Below are 12,220 nucleotides of genomic sequence, written 5' to 3'. Positions count from 1 at the left end.
TAAACCGTGGCTCTGTGTTCTGTTCAGGTGTTTAGCGGAGGAATACGGTAGTTCTACGGTTGGGAGGAAATAGTGCCGAATGAGAGGGCTGTTTGACGGTAAAGTAAAGTGCTGAAAATTGTCAAAATAGAGCTTGCATCAATGATATTGATTTGTTTAGGTGGGCGTTGTTTTAGGTGGCTAAATTACGTTTTAGTTCTTGGCCCCGTGTGCTAGAGAGACAGAGCTGTGGAGGCTGTTGCTTCAGAGTGCTGGGTCTCGATAGACGGTGCGCTCAGCGTCCAGAACACTGTACCTATTTCAGTTAGTGTATGCAACTAGCTGATAGGACCCCAATTCAAACAAACCAAACTATCCCTTTAAGTGCCCTAATCATAGCGACCATAAATGTTCTGACTCTCTAAAACAGTGATTCTCAAAGTGGGGTCCTGGGGACCCCCACGGGTCCTTAAGAAGATCCCCATCAAAAGGCGAGAGACATTATTTTACTATAATTCCATCCAAAAGTAATACAATGACAGAATGTATGACTATTTTGGTCATGGATTTTCGTACACTTTCTGTAATAAAACATCAAAAGCAAAAATTGTATCAGATGGTGGACCCTGGGACAAAAACTTATCAAATGTGGTCCATGGTCTAATTTGTGTCATGTAGGGGTCCTTGATGTGAAAACGTTTGAAAACCACTGCTCTAAAAGATCTGTTGGATCTGGTCAAATATGTCCAGGACTTGACTTTGGAAACATTTTACAGAAAAGCAGACACTTGAATGAACATTCAGTTACAGCAAAAAAACAACCATTCTATATCAGATGCATGTGTTATTGATTAATGTCTGTCATGACATTGGAAAGTCCACAAGCTGCTGTATGCGAGACGAGGGTCCAATGCAGGTGAATTGTTACAGTCTTTTGCAAGATGGAGAAGTGATTTGAGGCGTACCAGCAGCAGATTGTACAGTACTTGCCATGGCGACAGCAGTACTGTCGCATCCTGACATCTCCTTGCCCTCAAGAAGGACGGATACATCCACTGGCTCCTCTCGATCAGCACCATGGACGACCAGGATCTTGAGGATGTGTTGAGTGGCATCACTGCGACTGTCCCCCTCATACAATTGACAAGAAAAAAGAAGACAATTCAGTTGAGAAACAAATAATACAAAATACAGTGATTGAATCATTTGAAGTGATTACATTGTCAGGGCAGAATGAACACATACAGTAGTGTTAAAAATGACCTTTATTAAACATAGCTCAGATTATGTTAAATTGTGTCAAATCTACAGTAAGTTCACGCTGTGATGCTTTTACAGTAAGCCAGCATTCATAAAATATTTGCAGAACATGGCACAAGGCACAAGGCTGCATTCCAGATGGTAGCCCCTGCATACATGTTGCTTTCAGCCAATCGTGTGCCTCTGCACCTTAATTGGCCTTTTACATTGTCACCTTTAGCTGTGTAAAGCCATGCCATGTCGAGCTGATTTCAGTTTCCATTACAATTTTTTTATGTGCCAAGCCATGCCGAGCTGCGATCGAGATGGACCTTCTCTGGAATGGGACCAAAGCACACTAGACCCACCTCGAGCGGGTTGCAAAATTGCAAGCGAGCTGCAGCAACGCCTCAGTCAACCCTCAACGACCTCCCTCCTCCCCCTCAAATAAACAGCTGTGTTGCAGGATAGGTTGTAATAGCAAACTCTCCTGTCTCTCTCCAGAGTGGAGAGAGCAGAGAGAAAGGTGTGTTTAAAAGCCTCTCAAGTGTTCTTTTGTAGCTTCTAATAATTAAATATCTGTGGTTTGATGTTTAATTTGTCTCGTGTGTTTCGGTTTGTACTTTCAGATATCTGCTTCATTTTACTGTACCATTTCCTGATCACATGAGCCATGCCTTTGGCCCCATGTCCATCTCGGGCAAGGCTCGGCGCATTTAAAGTGGTAAAGGAAACATAAATCAGGGCGACATGGTTTAGCTCAAGTGGCCAAAGGGGCCAATGGAAAAGGCCCACCTATGGCTTTGTAACCGTAGAGCACGTTTAATTTTTGTGATTGTACTTAATTTGAATCAATGAAATTGAGTTTGTTCTTTCAGATGATACAGTACGATTTTTTATTTTTTTTATCTGCCATTTGGGCCATCGCTGAGTGTAATATCTCCATCCCTTCCCTCCATCCCTTCGTCTGCCTTCCTCTCTTACCGTTAATTTGGATTTTAAATGATAACAAATTTACATTTTAAAGTGTTAAAAAAATCATGCATTACCTGGCATTCGTCAAAAAGTTCCTCTTCTTTCTCGCCAAGGTACAGTATGAGGGTGGAGATAACGGCTTCATGTCTCATCTCAATGCTTTGGTTCTGTGAACAGAGCACAACAAATATTGTGTCAATACTGAACCATTATTCATACACGATGAACTGTCAAGAGAGAACACAACATGTGATTTGAGTGCACAGAGCAAGTAGCCTGGTAAACCAGCCCGTCACGTGAACTCACATTTCATTTGGTTCTGCGTGACGGTCTGGCTCCGACGCCATGGGGGGGGTTTAGCAGGGGCGGGAGCATGGGCGGGCGTAGTTGCCTTGACAGACAACTCCTTCAGCCAATCAGCGTCGGATCCAATCAAACCGAAATCCACTCGGGAGAATGGCAAAAACATATTTTCCGCCAAGAAACTCTGCGGTTGCGGCGATACTCCTGTACTTGTTTAATTGTTGTTATTGAGTCTATTTCTGCAATAACTGCACTTTATGGCTGTTTAAACTAGACAAATGCTGACATTACTCCTCAAGACGATCAGGCAAGGAGGCGGCCATTACTGTTTTGTTAGTGCAGTGCTAGTGGCGTTCCTGATTGGCCAACTTGCGCTGTCAATCACAGCAGAGTCGCTGATTGGCTCTTCCGCTCTTCCGCTTCTGCTAAACCCCCCCACTGGCGTCGGGGCCAGACCGTCACGCAGAACCAAATGAAATGTGAGTTCGGGGTACGGGGCAAAGAACTAAAACGTAATTTAGCCACCTAAAACAACGCCCACCTAAACAAATGGATATCTGTGTACATGCACGCTCTATTTTGAACAATTTTCAGCGCTTTACTTTTCTGCCAAACAGCGGTCTCATTCGGCACTGCTTTTTCTCCCAACTGTACAACTACCGTATTCCTCCGCTGAAAATAATAATAATAATGGCACCCTTTTGCGGTTATGTAATCGCACGTGCTGACATCGCGATTGCGATTAGATAAATTGTGCAGCACTATAAAGCACTGGGGGGGGAAAGATGGTGGAGGAAAAAGTTGCGGAAATCTGGACAAAATCATATCTACGGGGGGTGCAGTGGTGCGCGCTGTCGCATCACAGCTTGAAAGTCCTGGGTTCTATTCCCACCTGGGACGCTGTGAACGCTGAAGGAATGCGTGCCCGTCCGCATGTCCTCGAGTGCCCACCGCCCGGGTGGGGTCGTCAAAAGGGCCTTTCTGTGTGGAGTTTGCATGTTCTCCCCGTGCCTCCCGGGGGTTTCCTTCATGTAGGAACCCCCTTCACCAAAACATGCAATATCCTGGTTGCTAATGTGGTTCCTCCTCTGGTCGTTAAGGGCGCCTGCAGAGGGAGGGGAACTGGTTGGAATAGCGTGAACCTCCCACGTGCTATGTCCTACCAGTGAAGCTTCCCCTGTCAGGTGAAAAGAAGCGGCTGGCTAACTGCCCATGTCTCGGAGGAAGCATGGAGCCAGTTTCGGCTCTCCCCAGATCGGCAGAGGGTGGAGTAGCAACCAGGATAAAGTAATTAACTTAGCACTAATGGGGGATAAAAATGGGATAAAAAATCGGGGGGGGGAAATATATATATAAAAAAAAAAAAAAAAAAGTACTCTTTCAGTATTTAATGAGTGTACTCTAATTTATTTTTAAATTACTTAAAATGCCCATCCCTACTAATGAAACACCGTGAACGTGTTGCTCAAAGACACTTCAGCAGGCAGGAACTTGAACCAAAATAACCACAACCCAAGAGCCAAACTCACCGTGCCTGATGGTGAGGGCGCCGCTCAGGTGATTGGTCAGGTGTCCGGTCAGGTGGTTGGTCAGGTGTGTGGTGGTGCCACCCGCGGAGCCCTGCCCCCTCTGGCTCAGCGTGGAGATGAACAGGAACGGCTGCTTGGCTCCTCCTCGTCCCAGGCCCTGGCACCGGGAGATGACATCATCACCACGAGGAACACACAACAGTCTTTAGTTTTCAGTGTTTCAAAAGTACTGCTCACTGTTTAGTGAGAGCCACTGCTTCATTCAGTCACCTGGCTCTGTGCTGTTAGCAGCACAGAGGCTTTAGTAGCCTATCGAAGCCTGCTGGTCTCCGTGAAGAGCTCAGCTGTCCAGTTGTAATGAACGCATTGCAATGAATGGCATTACCGCACCGCAGAGACTTAATAAATTATTAATTATTCCCCCCACCCCCGCCAATGACGATGCCATCGTGGATCACGATGGTTCACTGTGGAATAATCACAATGGATAAATTCCTGACATCGCACAACCCTACAAGATGCACCACTTTTTGTTTGGCATCTGCTCCAGGTAGGCACTGTGAAGACGAATGGAATACAGAGGAGCTGCGGGCCACAGCGGCCTATTAAAAACATTTGCCTATAGGCTACACAGGTGGCATGGCCCACATTTATTTGATTGGCTGAGGCTGTAATATATTTAGTTTGAGTGAGGAGGCTTCTGACTTTATTTTCCAATTTGATGTGTAGCCTATTTATTTGCCTTTTATTCTAAATTAGTATTTTGTTGATATTTTCTTTATACTGTATTTCTGATTTTTTTCTTAATAAAGTCAGCCAATGTAACTTAGTCTTAACTCCCAGGTGTTTTATTTTGTCGGCATAGGCTACAGCCTTAGTTATTTTTTTATTCATTCATTATAGGTTTTTGTGGACTATGGCTGTAATTTAATTATTTTATTGCACATTTGTAGCCGTTCCTTGAACTCCGATTTTTGTATAGCTTATACAGAAGCCAGCCAATATTTTGAGTTTATCTCAACAAAACCAGGACTTTATTTTATAGGAATTTATTTTATTCTTATTAGTCTTTTTTTTGTAGCCATTCCTTGAATCCTTGAAGTCCGATTTTTGTATCACCTACAGCAGCCACTATTTTAATATTTTAAGTTGATCTCAGGACTCTTATATTTTATTTTACTGTAGATTATTTTATTTTATTCTGTCTTATTTTTGTAGCCATTTCTTGAATCCTTTAAGTCCGATTTTTGTATAACCTACAGCAGCCAATATTTTGAGTTGATATCAACAAAGGCAAGGCTTTTATTTTTATTTTACCAGTTTATTTTTATTATTCTGGATTATTTATTTATCTGTGAATGGCTGTAATTTATATGATGTGATTACTTGATTATTGCACATCCATGTTTGAGGTTTGTTTGAATAAAAAAGAAAATCATTGAAGTCCGACTCCTGGCCTCTTTCTCATTGTTGCAGTGGAATAGGCTACATGCACAACGTTTTTACTTCCTGAAATTAGTACAGCTTCTTTATTTCCTGTCCTACACTATTGGATGAACTGATTAATCAGGTGTGCCTGATCATTGTTGTGACTGCAGCACACCTGACATTAATCAGTTCATCCAATAGTGATGACAGGAAATAAAGAAGCTGTACTAATTTCAGGAAGTAGTGGAGTTGTGCATGTAGCCCATCCCCCGTGAGATATCAACAACTATGAAAATGCACGCAGGCCCACAAACAGGAATTACATAGAAAGCCTATAGCCCACCGTTTCTCCTTGATGATGCTGTCTGTGCTGGGTCAACCTGTAAATGAACAGACACAATGTGTGATATTAAAATCAATGAAAGGCACCTGGTTGTCATGGACACACACACACCTGCACACTCCCTCTCTCCTCTCAGTTATTGTGTGCAGTGAGTGGGACAGCCTGCCTTAATTATTAATTGAAATGCAGCATGCGGTTCACGTGTGTGTGTGTGTGTGCGAGAGAGAGAGAGAGAGAGAGAGAGAGAGAGAGAGAGAGAGAGAGAGAGAGAGAGAGAGAGAGAGAGAGAGAGAGAGAGAGAGAGAGAGAGAGAGAGAGAGAGAGAGAGAGAGAGAGACAGACGGAGAGAGCCCTCTGCTGAATGCAGCGCTGCTTCACGGCCTCGTTAACAGCCTGTCCAGGGATAACGTTAGCTCTTCCGCAGCATGCAGTGTGTGCGAGAGAGAGAGACGGAGAGAGCGCTCCTTCACGGCCTCAGTTCAACATTAGCTCTTCCGCAGCGCGGGACTGGCCTGACCCGCCACGGTAGTGAACGGAGAGTGGGAGAGCGGACTGACAAAGAGTTCCTTCCACTCGACTACAGACTGCTAAACTGTGAATTGTTTAGCTCAAATAAGCACAACGCACTATGCCCAATTATTATCGTCACAATTCACAAACCTAATTAAACAGAAAGCCAAACTTACCTTGCAGCCACTCCAAAAACAGCTACAACCACATGTCCCCAACTGCAGTGCATGAAACCGGATACCGGAAAGAGAACTGTCTCGTGCAAATGCGCATGCGTCGATTCAATAAAAATATGCTTGATTAAAATGTACCTACTGTTTTTAGAATTATGTATGTAAATATTATTATGTAATATGTAAGTAAATATTACGCAAACATTCTTACAAAAATTTACCCATCCCACACAGTTAATTTACCTATTGTTTTTAGGATTATGTATGTAAATAGTATTATGTATTATGTAAGTAAATATTACGCAAACATTCTTACAAAAATGTACCCATCCCACACAGTTAATGTATTTTCAAGAATAACGTGTACATATTACAAAATAATATTTAGAAATTAAATCCAAATTTGAATCCAAATATTACTAAGTACAAATTATGTCAGTTCATTACTAACATTTACTACACCATGCAGAAAATTGTTTGAGTGTATATATAGTATCAGTAATGTAATGAGTTCAGAATATACCAGGTGGGCCAAAAAACTATTGGAGCTGCAATCTAGCTGAGAACATTTGTTACTTTACCATTGTAGGATTTTCCATGCTTACATTTTGACATTGCAAAGAATGTCTGTACAGTAGGCTATTCCACTTCACCTGCCAGCCACAACTACAGCTATTGATAGTATTCTGTTACATCACCACAAGGGCATCTTGGTAGGAAAATAGCAGGTGATTGTAATCAATTAACAGGTGATTACAATCAAGTGACACAACCAGCCAATGAGCTGTGTATTGTATCACCATATTGGTAGGAAAATGCTTGTGATGTCATGTGAATACTATGAATAGGTAAAGTTATAAGCCCTCCCGGCTTCCCTTCTATCCCAACACTACCTACTGATTTGGATAGTCCCAAAATTAAGAAATTTACCACGAGAGGAAGGGGGTTGTGGCCACATTTACCACTGGTACAGGGTTGTGGCACGAGGCGAAGCTACCACAATAGCTACCACATAATATAAAAAATACACAATTGTAACATTCAATTCATTTATTTACAATCATTACTGGTTTCAGAATACATTTATCCTTCCGCCACAGAATATAGTTCCATTGACAGTCCCAGGTTCACTCCGTGACAACTCAAGCTCAGCCAGTTCTCTCTCCCCAATTTCACCATGTCGTTCTTTGTTCACTTCACCTTCATCTTCATCTAACCACTGCTCAAAACTCAATCCACCCAGTAAATCAAACGTTACTACGAAATCGGACATTTCCTTGTTAGAGATTTGTAGACTGACAGGCTAACAGTGGGCGGAGTCAGCACAGGTGTTCTATTCATTCATCAGGGAGCGGAGTCATACTGCGGTTGGAGCCGAACTGTAGATTGTTGGCCTATTTACCACTGTTGCTAGCCAATCAGAATCCAGTATTCACTCATGCTGTTGTAGAAGTGAGTTTTATCATCAGCACATTGCACATTTGAAAAACTATCAATGAATGAGGTGAAACAAGGATTGATAAACTATTCACCTTGCATCCCATACTTTCCCCATCTCAGTATATTCCAACTATTGATTCTGTTAAACACATGAGCCCATTTATATTTGAACATGTGTAAGGCCGTTTCAGACTTAACCGCACCTACAATTGTATGCAGTAAAGTTAAAATTTTGCCTAATTCAAAATGCTAAACTTCTGTATGCATGACGACCCTTACATGCTATCCAATTTTATCATTCTGCAAGAGAGTGAAAACCTAAATTATTTTCCAACATTTCTTCCACACAGACCCAGAAGTGTGCAAAACGAAGTGGAAAAGCCTCAGAGACACTTATAAGAGGAGGGTGAACCAAGAAAAGACAAAGGAAAAAAGTGGAGCAGCTCCAGACAATACACCTAAATGGAGGTTCCACAACATACATTACATTACATTACGTCATTTGGCAGACGCTTTTATCCAAAGCGACTTACAATAAGACATTTTTGTCAGCAATAGAGCAATCTACTATGGAGCACAGTCTGTGATAACTACAACTTCTGAAGGAACAGTGGTACAAGTTTAGGTTAGTGGTACAAGTTAACTCATTGAATGCCAGCCACTTTTGGAGAACGGATGCTCCCAGTGCCAGAGTTTCAGAGCGTTTTCAGTGATTTCTCGAGGCCCACAGAATATTGTGTGATATTACTATGTAAACACTGAACACGCACAAAGAACGATGAGACTCTATTCTATCATCTGCAAAAAAAAGTTTATTGATCCCATTTTCCGTTCTTTAGTTATGAGCCGGAGAAGATAGGCTGTTTTGAGCAAAAAGACACTTTTCAAATTAGAAGCTGAGTTATTCCGCCTTTTGTGAAATGCAGCATTTCAAGCACATTCACTGAGTCATCTGGTGGGCATCGGATATTCTGGCTTGCGTTTGTCAATCCTGTCCTGCTGCCTGGGTCTGTCTGGGTGTTGCGCGCTGCTCTGCGTGCCCCCCCCCCCCCCCCCCGCCCCGCCCCGCCCCGCCTCGCCTCGCCTCGCCTCAACTGCACACTCCTCCTCCTGTCTGTGGTGGCTCTCTGCTGAGTTTGCTGTGCGCACAGTGAAGGGACATCGACATCCTGCTTTTTTACAGCGTTCCGCGTGTGTTTGTCACCGGCAACGATGCTTTCAGTTGAGAATAATAACAACTCCACGGTGTGGATGTGCGGATGTGCTGTCCGGCTCAATTGTGGGAGCAGATTGGCTGCTGCAGGCACAGCTGCAGTAACGTGCTTCAGCATATCGATGCATACGGATGCGATGCGATTTCCGTTTCCATAACGACTTCTTCTTTGTTTTTTCCTTGCCTTTCTGTTATGTGGAGAGCACTGTCGCCACCTAAGGGTTCTGTAAAATAGGTTAGACACATCCAATAGCTATAATATTTGTACATCAGAGGCAGAAGGCTTTGATCGACGCCCCACCGTCAAAAAACGCAATTGACGAACATGTCCGTCCTTGGCACTCTACGTTACTATTTGAAATGACGAACATGTCCGTCCTTGGCACTCAATGAGTTAAGGTTAGTTTTTTTTTTTTTAGTTTTTTTTTTTTTTGGGTGAAAGAGAGAGAACGAAGTTAGATCAAGAAGGGCCCAGATGGAGCCTGAAAAGGTGCGTCTTTAGTCTTTTCCGAAAGATCGGCAGTGATTCAGCCGTCCTGACCGAAGGTGGAAGCTCGTTCCACCATTGAGGTGCCAGGGACGAGAAGAGTCGAGATCGGGATGAGCGACTTTTGAGCCCCCGTAGCGAAAGAGGGGCGAGGCGACCTGCACTGGTGGAGGAGCGAAGGCAGCGCTGAGAGGTTTGGAACCTGACCATGGATTGCAGGTACAGGGGAGCTGACTGGTGTACTGCCCGGTAGGCCAGTACCAGTGTCTTGAATTTGATGCGGGCCGAGATGGGAAGCCAGTGGAGCTCCTGGAAGAGGGGAGTGACGTGAGAGAATTTGGGTTGGTTGAATACGAGACGGGCTGCAGCGTTCTGAATGAGCTGAAGCGGTCGGATGTCGGTGGCAGGTAGGCCGGCCAGGAGCACGTTGCAGTAGTCCAGGCGGGAGGAGACAAGAGACTGGACCAGGAGTTGAGTCGCTTCTCTTGTGAGAAAGGGACGGATTTTGCGGATGTTGTAGAGAGAGAGCCTACAGGAGCGTGCTGTAGCAGCTATGTTGGCTGAGCAAGACAGCTGGTTGTCAAGGATCACCCCAAGGTTCTTAGCTGTTTGGGAGGCAAGTACAGTGGTGTTGTCAATGGAGATGGAGAGATCTGCGAGAGGGCAGTCTTTTCCTGGGAGGAAGAGTAGCTCTGTCTTACCAAGGTTGAGCTTGAGGTGGTGGGCAGACATCCAGTCGCCAATGTCTTTGAGGCATGCAGAGATGCGAGCCTCGATTTGAGTGTCTGAGGGGGGAAAGGAAAGGAAAAGCTGGGTGTCGTCAGCATAGCAGTGATAAGAAAAGCCATGAGAAGAGATCACATAGGCAAGAGATCTGATATAGAGAAGGAAAAGTAAGGGGCCCAGGACTGAGCCCTGGGGGACACCGGTGGTAAGAGGACAGGATCTGGAGAGGGACCCTCTCCATGAGACCTGGTATGAGCGGTTTGAGAGGTAGGAAGCAAACCAGGAGAGTGCAGAACCTGAAATGCCTAGGTCAGACAGAGTGGAAAGAAGGATTTGGTGGTTGACTGTATCGAAGGCAGCAGACAGGTCAAGGAGGACAAGAACAGAGGAGAGGGATGAGGCCTTAGCAGTGTGAAGGGCCTCTGTGACAGCAAGAAGAGCTGTCTCAGTGGAGTGAGAAGCCTTGAAACCGGACTGCAGAGGGTCCAGGAGGTCATTTTGGGAGAGATAGAGAGAAAGTTGTTTGGACGCTGCTCGTTCAAGGGTTTTGGAAAGGAATGAGAGGAGAGAGACAGGTCTGTAGTTCTGAATAGCGGTAGGGTCAAGGGAGGGTTTCTTAAGCAGAGGCTTGACTCTTGCAGTCTTTAGAGCAGGCGGAACAAGACCAGAGGACAGAGAGGAGTTAATGAAGGTCGTGAGGAAGGGAGATATGTTAGGTGAGATGGTTTGGAGGAGAGAGGAAGGGATAGGATCGAGGGGGCAGTAGGTGGCTCGGTTCGAGCTGATGAGTTTAAGCACTTCATCGGGAGAGAGGGGAGAGAAGGAAGGAAATCCAGGGACAGGGGGCCGGGAAGCAGGATTAGAGTCAGGAGTGTTAGTGAGGGTGCCTGGAGGATGGAAGGAGGAGCTGATGTCATCCACCTTTTTAGTAAAGAAGGTTACAAAATCATCAGCAGAGAGGGAGGAGGGAGGGGGAGGGGAGGGAGGGTTGAGGAGCGTGGAGAAGGTGGAGAACAGTTTACTGGGATTGGATGCAGAGGACTGGATTTCAGAGATGAAGAAGGAGGTTTTTGCTTTGGAGACAGCATCAGTGAAGTTGGAGTGGATAAGGTGGTAGGAAGAGAGATCTTCAGGGAGATGTGATTTTCTCCATTTTCTCTCAGCTGCCCGAAGCTCAGTTCGAAAAGTTCGCAGAGATTCAGTCAGCCAAGGAGAAGGGGGAGAAGATCGGGCAGGCTTAGTGGTGAGTGGGCACAGAGAATCAAGAGCGGAGGAGAGAGAGGAGAGAAGAGTGGTGGAAGCCTCGTCAGTGGACAGGAGAGCAAATTGCTCGGCAGGGGGAAGCAGGGAGAGGACGGTAGAAGAGAGGGAGTCGGGTGAGAGAGTTTTTAGGTTGCGTCGGGTGGTGGTAGAGTGAGGGGGAGATGGGTGGGAGGAGGGGAGGGGGATGGGAATGGAGAAGGTGATAAAGTGGTGGTCGGATACAGGAAGAGGAGTCACAGTGAGATTAGAGGTGGAGCAGGATCTGGTGAAGACCAGGTCAAGCACATTCCCTGCTTTGTGAGTAGGAGGAGATTGAGAGAGGTAAAGGTCAAAGGATGAGAAGAAGTTAAGGAAAAGCAGAGATTGTAAGGTTACTGGCTGGATGTTGAAGTCTCCCAGAAGGATGAGTGGAGTACCATCCTCAGGAAAGACGGAGAGGAGGGTGTCCAGCTCGTCCAGAAAGTCACCAAGCAGACCAGGCGGGCGGTAGATTACCACAATGTTGAGCTTGATGGGTAGGGATACGGCAACTGCATGGGACTCAAAAGATGAGATAGACAGATGAGAGAGAGAGGTGACAGTGTAGGTCCATTTGGGAGAGAGGAGGATACC

General features: G+C 45.1%; 1 long non-coding RNA gene across 1 annotated transcript; it reads right to left on the bottom strand.

The window, feature by feature from the left end:
- Nucleotides 1–447: 447 nt before the first annotated feature.
- On the bottom strand, nt 448–4,164 carry LOC310785755. Its single transcript, XR_014553192.1, has 3 exons — nt 4,026–4,164; nt 2,268–2,360; nt 448–1,102 (listed from the first exon to the last, which is right to left on the bottom strand). It is a non-coding gene; the product is annotated as an uncharacterized lncRNA (long non-coding RNA).
- Between the last annotated feature and the right edge of the window lie 8,056 nt (nt 4,165–12,220).

This window comes from Poromitra crassiceps (assembly GCF_964638095.1).
Source record: "Poromitra crassiceps genome assembly, chromosome: 11".
Classification (NCBI taxonomy): Eukaryota; Metazoa; Chordata; class Actinopteri; order Beryciformes; family Melamphaidae; genus Poromitra; species Poromitra crassiceps.
This window is presented reverse-complemented; position numbering and strand designations above follow the sequence as displayed.